This window comes from Pieris napi, chromosome 3 (genome assembly GCF_905475465.1).
Source record: "Pieris napi chromosome 3, ilPieNapi1.2, whole genome shotgun sequence".
NCBI lineage: Eukaryota > Metazoa > Arthropoda > Insecta > Lepidoptera > Pieridae > Pieris > Pieris napi.
Window position 1 is genome coordinate 13,567,562 of NC_062236.1, and position 9,710 is coordinate 13,577,271.

General features: G+C 31.8%; 1 long non-coding RNA gene across 1 annotated transcript; it reads left to right on the plus strand.

Annotated features, from left to right (window-relative positions):
• Positions 1-2,280: 2,280 nt before the first annotated feature.
• LOC125063329 lies at positions 2,281-6,131 on the plus strand. Its single transcript, XR_007119502.1, has 2 exons — positions 2,281-2,568; positions 5,996-6,131. It is a non-coding gene; the product is annotated as an uncharacterized LOC125063329 (long non-coding RNA).
• Positions 6,132-9,710: the final 3,579 nt, after the last annotated feature.

A 9,710-nucleotide genomic window follows, 5' to 3' on the forward strand; every position in this document is an offset into this window, starting at 1 on the left:
CTTTAGTATTAGAAATACCCTTAGTTAAGAAAGAAACTTATTTTTATTATAAAATTGTACCCTTACCTATCACCCAACCTGAAACAAACCTTACCTTAATAATATTACCCAAGTATCCTTACCTTATTGCGAAGGGGTTGAAAGCGAAATCGCTGTCGACACCATGTAAGAATATAGAAGAAGAAATATACCTCTGTGATGAGCTGCAGACCATGGTACCTGTTGAAGACACTTGTATCCTGGACCTGATGAAATATTCTCACAACGTTTCTTGCAAACAAATTCCAATAGAATTCGAAGAAATTAAAGTAGAACTTTTACAGATTAACCGATGGATAATCTACTCTAAATCACCTGTTGATCTGGTTAGAACCTGTGATAATGAAATTTTACATTACACTCTCATAAATACTTACTTATTAACCATAGAAGATAAATGCCAATATAACATTGCAAATCACAATTTAAGAATACATAGCAGTAACGGTGAGAAGCTTATATCTCAAAAGCTGCCGCTAGTAAATTTACCTGAAAATTTGAAGATCAGTATCCAGAGCAACATTAATCCTGTTAAGCTGAATGGGGTTGATTTAACCAATTTAAAAGTATTATCATACGCCCTACAAAACAGTGAAAATCAAAGTGATAGTGTAGTGAAAACCAATAGTGTCAGTTTAGGGACAATAATTCTATATGTAATTTTAATTTTAAGTCTTATATCCTTTCTGGCATACAAAAAGATAAAAACATGTATAATATTTCAAGGCCGAAACCATCCTCCGAAAAATTGTTCTTCAGATGATTTCGAGCTTAAGGAGGGAAAAGTTACAATGTCACACAGATACCCAAATAGCACCGTAAGCGTTAATGCAATCAATGCTTAGTCTTATTATTCCATTGTGTTCCACGAATCAAAGTTATCATGTAAGGGGTTTTAGCTGTAAGATTATAATTATATTAAAGGTAGTCTAATATCGACCACCATAGTGATAGGGTCTAACATCGACCAACTTAGAATAAGAGTCTCGTATCGACTATAAGTTAAGAATATTAAGTGTAATTTACTTAATAAAGTTTTCCTTTTTTAAAAAAACCTTTGATAACCGTCGCGATTTGACTAGCTTGACCGAGCGCGAGAGAGACGGACAGTCTTTTCCTGATGTATTTGTGATTGTATTTCAGTTTGACATCACGTCTCGCGCTTATTTACAGACACTACACAAGCACAAAGTGTAAATGTGTTGAAGCCGCCAGCTTTAGATAACATACCTATACTGACCTCACGTCAATTTTGTAAACCGTCAACGTAGTTACATCTAAGCTGACGAGATGGCGCTGATCTAAAGAAAACTTGTAAAAACTGTTTTTCTTTGCTTTTCCTTGAGAAAATTGTGTTAATATTATATAGCACTTAGAGATTAAGCCTTTAAAATTATTATTGTTTGATGATGCTTATAACTACTTATTTATATCTCTACTTTATTTAAAAGACCTGCAAAAGAAACTTATATTTAAACGAGATGGCGCAGAAAGCTATATTTTTTGTTTTTACTGGAAAAATTGTATTAATACTATATCGAACTTAGCCTTTATAAGTTCGAAGTTTAGTTCTGTGATTTACAAAATACCTTTTTATTCATTGTGATATTAAATGGAACTTATCGTCTATCCTTTCATTCCAAAACACGCGATAAGCGTGCCTTGTTAAGACTACGCAAAGCGAGTCATGTTCGCGACGTCTACAAAAAAAGAATATAGCGAGGACAAAATGGACTTAAGTTTATTAAAACCTTCGATGGGTCCAGGGACAGATTAGTCCCATTTTTAAATAATTGCCAAAATGCTCATGACTTAGCCCTACCATGAACTTTCTTAAAACGATCCAGTTGAGATGCTGATGAGTTTAGGTACCTAAAGTCAATAGCATTTTTTCGTACCCATGACCGCCTATAAGCCGAAACGTATTAGCATCGCAAGACCGAATGAAAGATCGATAATTTTGTTTGTGGTTTCTATGTACGTTTAGAAATTTAACTGTCAAACTTACTTCGACGGATGTTTCTATTAAAATAAATAAAATATAAAATTATTTTAAATAATTCCTCAATTCCAATAAGCTATTATGTCTTAATATATATATTTATTTAATATAAAACTATTCTTTTGATATATTTTAAACGTAAAGTTTTCTGGTGCTATGATAGTGACCCTTATTATTTTTAAACGTTTCCGTCAAATTTTGATAGGAGCTTTCAATATTTTGTTGTTTACAAATTTCAGTTTTATAAATGTTTAACTTATAAAATAATAGGATGGGGTAAGTATGGTTCAAAAATTTGTTTATTAAACTATACCAAAAACAAAATACAAGTGTTCCAGAGAACAATGGAAAGGAGTCTACTAAACATACAGAGACAACATCGGAAGAGAAATACAAAAATAAGGAAAACAACAAAAATAATAGACTCTTTAGACAAAAATGGAATTGGGCGGGTTTCACTGCTCGCATGGACAAGGAAAAATGGACACCAAGGGTAACCTGGCAACAACCAACAAAAAGATTAAGAGGTAGACCAAAGTAAAACTGGATTGATGAAATTAAACCCTACATTGAAATTATTAATTATGATTGGAATATAATTTAAAGATTATAAATAATAATATCGTATTTTTTTAATGCATGCTCATATTATGTAATAATTAATCATAATTATGATATAGGGGAAGATTTTTTAAGACCCTTCGTACGCGGGGCACATTCATACAGTCAAAATAAAACTTGAACGAAACAAAGTACAGTCTTGTTTTTGTATGTGTGCATGAGTCGAGGTACCAACTTTACATCAACGAAGTTTCGCGAAATTCGCACCGATGAGAGTGAAGTTACAGGCATGGACGTGTTTTCGCGCTCGGTAAGTAATTTTTTGATCAATGTTTTTGCCTCTTGTTACCGTAGATAAAATAAGTTTTCGTGTAGAGTATTCTATCAGTAACTAGCAAAATATACTTAAGATACGTCTCCAATAATTAATTTATGACGTTTTCCTATTAATATTAAAATTAGTTATATTTTGTTGATATTCAGTTAGTGGGGTACTTTCGGACAGCACTAGATGGGGCACATTTGAACGAATTGTACAACTAAATTTGTATGAAAATATTTTGTCGACACGAACTGTCATTTTCATAAAAATTAAGTTTTCGACGACGACATACCCTACTGTTAAGGCATCTTGACTAAACCCTCTTTTAGGCAGGAAAGATTGTGTTAGTGTGATAATTGCTAATATTTGCATTAACTTTGTCCTGTGTTGCTATCATTTCTATCGTCGATGTAAATATACAGGGTGGCCAAAAAGTCGTGGATCAAACGCAAATAGGGGATAGATGAGGTCATCAGCGGCTAAAAATTGTTCTACGGGAGGTCTCTAAGGTCAACCCCTGCAGAGTTATGATTTATTTTGGTTTTTATATGAAAATTGACTGTTTTTACTAAGTCTTATTAAAATTCGAAAAAATCTACATCCTGTATCTTTTTCATAATATCCACTAGATTGGTACTGATGAGTTCTTGCGTTAGACATACTATTTATAGTTGTTTATTGAGTGTATTGAAGATAATATTAAGTTATATGATATAAATTTTTTTCTAATCAAAACTTTTAGTTTATTTCGGACCCCACTATGAAAAAAAATTACTCTACCGAAAAGTGACCCTGTATTACAAGTTTTGGCGCATTTAATATGGATTCTGAAAAGGTATTACACAGGGCCATGAGTTGCTCTAATATCTTTCTAGGATGAAAAAACAACAACGATTCGGACTTATTATAGATTATTTACCTACCTGTGACCAGTACTGTGTGAATCGGACTAGATTCAAAAAATTGGACAGATGGCTGGAGGGTTATGTAGGAATTTGATTAGACGGTGCAGATTAAGTATTATGGTCAGAGTCAGGAATTTTGAGCATATTTTATTGTAAAATATTTTGTTTCCTACAAACAACCATTGAGAAATAATTGTTTTAATACAATTATTATTTCACAATCGTTGTTTGTAATTCTTCCTAGAAAGATATTAGAGCGACTCATGGCCACGTGTAATACCTTTTCAGAATCCCTATTAAATGCGCCAAAACTTGTAGTACAGGGACACTTTTCGGTAGAGTAATTTTTTTTCACAGTGGGGTCCAAAATAAAGAAAAATTTATGATTTTAAAAAATGTTATATCGTATCACTTAATATTATCTTGAATACACTCAATAAACAACTATAAATAGTATGTCTAACGCAAGAACTCATCAGTACCAATCTAGTGGATATTATGAGAAAGATACAGGATGTAGATATTTTCGAATTTTAAGAAGAATTAGTAAAAAAAAGTCAATTTTCATATAAAAACCAAAATAAATCATAACTCTGCAGGGGTTGACCTTAGAGACCTCCCGTAGAACAATTTTTTGCCGCTGATGACCTCATCTATCCCCTATTTGCGTTTGATCCACGACTTTTTGGCCACCCTGTATATTAATTCCTATTTTTATTATCTTTATTAAGGTTGATTTTGATGCTTGTGAACCAGAACTTTGAATAATTTACCAATCCATCAAATAGTAGTTCCTTCGAAGTCAGTTTTGACACCAGAAGCGTTTCGACCCTATCCGCATGTTGTAAGAAGTAATAAAACAAACAAAATGACGACAACGGCCAGGAAAACCACGAATTTATACTGCCACACCCGAAAATAAGAAGTGCTAATCCGCAACAAAGATAACAAAATGTGATTCTAAATTTAAGATACCTAACTAATTAAATTTTGTTTTACTTAAGAAAAGCTATGTAATTTTTGTTCACTATAAATTTTTTTATTTTATTTTTGTTTAATAGAAGTTAAATCTTTGTTTTTGTGTTTAATTTCATTGCTAATAAATGAATTTTGATTTATATGTGTCGTTTTAATCTCACGTATAGGTCGGTTATCGCAAGCACGCCAGGTTCACAGTACTCACACTAATGCAATTTCACATACAGTATGTTTCAAAATATGTTTTTTTTGCCATGCTATACATTTAGTAGTCCACTCTGGTTTTAGTAAGGTTGGGTGGGTTGTAAATAAATAAAAATGTGTCAAATACATATAAATATTAGGTGCATACGAGGGTGGATCAAAAAGTTCTAAGCCCGACCAAGAACGTATAAGAGTAGTTTGTGTAAATAATTTTTAATTTTTCGACACAAGCTACATCTAGCTCAACACACTTCACTTTTACTTCACTAATTATTCTTTCAATACTCCTCTTAGAAACCCCAGTCGCATCTGATGTCAAATTAAACATTTTTTCATTAAACTGTTTTTATTCAGATGCTTATAGTAATTAAAAACATTGTGCACCATTTCACGAGATTGCCCTGGTAATGTTTGAAAAAAGATCAACATGTATAAAATAATAATAATATCAAACAGTAAAGATCAACATAAACAGTAGCAAAAGAAAAACAATAACTGTCTCTTTTATACTCATAAGCTTGACCGAGACAGTCTTTTCATGATGTATTTGTGATTGTATTTCAGTTTGACATCACGTCTCGCGTTTATTCACAGACACTACACAAGCACAAAGTGTAAATGTGTTGAAGCCGCCAGCTTTAGATAACATACCTATACGGAACTACCCCACAGCGTACCAATGTACCCCCAACACTGTACGAAGGTGCCCCGTTGATGGGGCAGATTCGTACGTATTCCAGAATAAATATATATATATATATATCATAATTATGGTTGAAACATCAGATGAAATCATTTGTCATTTTTTAATATGAATCTCAGATAGTTAGACTATAAATTTAAGCTATCAGATGATTGATTCATGGAAAAAGAAAAAAAGAAAATGTGAAAACCGTACGAAGGGTCCCGACCTTCCCCTACTTGTTTAATGTGTTATTCATTATGGAAATAAAGAGGCTATAATAATAATAATTTTCTTTACAGCTTAACCTGACAAAATCGCTAAATTGAGAGACTATATGAATAAATGTTTATATCCAATTGAACATTGCCTGAAGACATCTTTTTCTATCTTGATGGAGTCATCCTAACTAAATAAATACTGTTATTATAATATTTTTAATGGCTTATTATTTACACATTATAAATTTAAAAACACCTATGTTTTTTTAAACAACAAAAAGCAGAGGAGAATCATACAATTCATGAACATAGGAAAAATTTAATTATAATAAATATCTACTAGGAATATGGCATTCATATTTATTGTAAAATATTATATTGGGGGATTATGTTTTTGTTAGACATGCATAAATAATTAATTGAATATTATTGAACAATGTGCAATTATTTGTAGGTACACTGAAATCTTCAACGAATCAGTCGTTAATCTATAGTAAATTATAAACTCAATATCTACGAAGTCGGTAAAGGGCATTGCAGTCTTGTTTCTCATCTCCGTAGATATTTTAATAATTTATTTATAATCACACTCTAAACTCAAAATATCCGAAATATAAAAATTATATTTTTTTCCCTATATTAGCCATAGTAGATATATCTTTTATTTTAACTTTATTAACAAGTTTTAATAAAAATATTGCATTTTATAGGTTCTAAACTATTATTTGGACATTTCGATACAAAAAAGTTGAACAAAAAGTAACTTATTTAGAATCGCTTATTCTGTCATAGTTGGAAGGCGCAACTGTCAAATTTCGGTTCAGCCGAGCGGTCATGGTACGAATTTTCATACAAATTGAACGAACGAAATCTGATAACCGCTAAGGTCACGTGGGAACATAAACTGTCTCGTTTTTTCGATGTCATGGTACGAATTAGCGATGCATCTCATTTGTAGGTTGTCAATAGGCTCGCAATAAGAGTTCGTGGTAGGCCCCCTGTACATAATATTAAATCAGTTAGAGGGTAAGGCCGAAAGTGCGTGTTCAATAGAAGACTGTTTGAACAACTCTCCGAGTTTTCACCACACTGTCGGACATCCCACGTAAGTTGTTGTATCACCAAAACTGCAAATTTACAGTAGAGCGTTTCAAAGATTCAAATTAACCCAAAATCTGCATTTATTGTTGCATCTTTTTAAAATTTCGTATTTAATGTAATATAATTAGTCTTCGTAACTACGTTAAAAGAAACTTAGTATTAGACTTGAACAAAATGTTTTGGGTTAAAAGCGGGTTTAGTCACATTCATATTTTTAAAGTCGAAGATAAGTGTTGGTCTAGTCCAGTGATGGGCGAACTACGGCCCGCGGGCCACATCCGGCCCTCGAGAGATTTTAATCCGGCCCGCCGAGCATAAAAAAAAAAATATAAATCTTCTTTAAAAAGAAATAATGGCCGAAAGTCCATGGTAGACCTAATTTCTTTGACTAAAAATGTATAATATTACCATAAAAATATGTCTAACAGACAGTTTATACATTAAGACTTTTTTAAATGATAATTTTTTCTAATAAAAACGAAAAATTGATGATCTTTATTAGATTTTGTGTTTATATGTTTAATGACTTAAAACCTTTTCTTTTGAATATTTTAATTTATTGGCCCGCCTCTCAATTTATATTTTTAACCGGCCCGCTTCTGATTTTTTTAAAATAAACTGGCCCGCCACCTAAAAAGTTCGCCCACCACTGGTCTAGTCCTAGTGCATCGTTTCTCAACCAATTTTATGTCGCGATACACGATTATTTTTATATGTTCAGAATCAGGATACTTGTCTATTAAAATTAAATTATCAAAGGTGATTGAGATGCTATTTGAGCTCAAGTTTTATTTTGAAGCACCCCTGATTTATTTTGAAAGGTGAAATTATACACAAATGGTTAATAGTTTACCTTACATCTACTTACTGTAGGTGTTTTATTCCTTTTTTACAGAACTAGTTACCTGGTTTCGATCCGGCGGCGGACTTTCCGAGTTATTAAGTTAAATGCTTGTAATTTGAAAAAAATATAAAATAACCTGTTAAAAGAGAGATTATATATTATTTTTTTATATTTTAATATAATCTTAATATGTATATATAAATCTCGTGTCACAATGTTTGTCCTCAATGGACTCCTTAACTACCGAACCGATATCAATCAAATTTGCACACCGTGTGTAGTTTGATCCAACTTAAAAGATAGGGTAGTTTAAATCTCAAATTATTGTCGCAATTTTAATTTATTGCTAATATTTGTTTATTATTTGATACAATTCTAACAGATGGCGCTGTATTAAAAGTACCAACGTTTCACATAAGCTATCTACCTTTCACATAAGTTCTCCTACCGTTTCCCTTGAATATTTACTACTAAGTATGTAATATAATAAAAACCTTAGCCACAGCAACACTTGGCCGGTCTGCTAGTGTAATATATATATATTTTTAATGTCATATCTTTTATTAAAGTTTTTGGGATAGAATCGTTTTTAATTTGAAACGTAACAAAGAATAGTTGCTTTTGTTTGATCGCAAAAATAGTCGTGCCCCTCATTCTAATACGTCAATCAAATTCAAATCTAGTTTCAGGAACTGTCAAACCAATTTTATGTATGAAATTGGTCATATTTGACAGCGCTCAAGGCGAGATACTAATTAGACATGGGAAGAAATTGGCTGTGCCAAAAATCAATCTGGAACTGTTTCGGAAAAACAGCTTTTGTATGGCAATTAAAGTCTACAATAAATTACCAAAAGAATTAAAAGATCTTCCGTCTAGATTCTTTAAAAAGCGACTTAGTGAATTACTTTTAGAAAAAATGTACTATTCAATAAATGATTATTTGCATGAAACACCGTAATTGATAATGCTAATGATGTGATGTATATAATATAATAGACTAGATAATATAAGAATTAACTTTGGATAATAATGTAAAATTCTTTATGACAAATTTGCGCGCCATCGTGTGTGGCAGAATATGCGAACGATTTACGATTGTATCACCTTAACATTTAGTACCATATTCTTGCAATAAATAAATTATTATTATTTTTATTAGAATATGGACCTAATGTTTATGTGGCTTAAAGGATTGTTATTATGGTTTGACAATTTTTTGTCTGTTTCATTGATTAATTTTAATCCAAGTAGGCGGGCATTTATTTTTTCGCCAGCTCCCTAGGTAGGGTGTCGTTTTTAGCCACGTTTAGGTAAACTTTACTATTTTAATCAGAGGCATCCATGTTTTAATTAGAAAAAAAGTATTTTTTAAATGTAAGTAATAGACTATTTTTTTACTAATAAGTTAATATTTAACAAAAAACAATCCATAATAAATTTCCAGAAATTACCTACGGGTCGTTGATGTGACGATAAACTTCGTGACTGTATTTTTTTTGTTTGTTTGTTGTTAAGTTTGGGTAAGTATTACAAGTTAGCCAACCCACGCCTCGGATGTGGACCAACGAGTCTTCAGCTTGTATCCTTTTTACGATTATTTGTTTTCAAATGATCAGTTATTATGCCTGACACATATTTTGGTTTAAAGACAAGCCAGTTTCCTTACGATATTTGCCTACACCGTTGGTGCTAGTGATAATCGTGCACCTAGAAAGAAAATCGCATTACCGCAGGATTCAGAGACGCACTATGCCACTAGGTCAACGCTGTTCATTGAGTCAGTAATGACTATTGTCGTTGTATTACAATCGTATTCTAGTTTAATGATAACATCACAGTAATATTTAC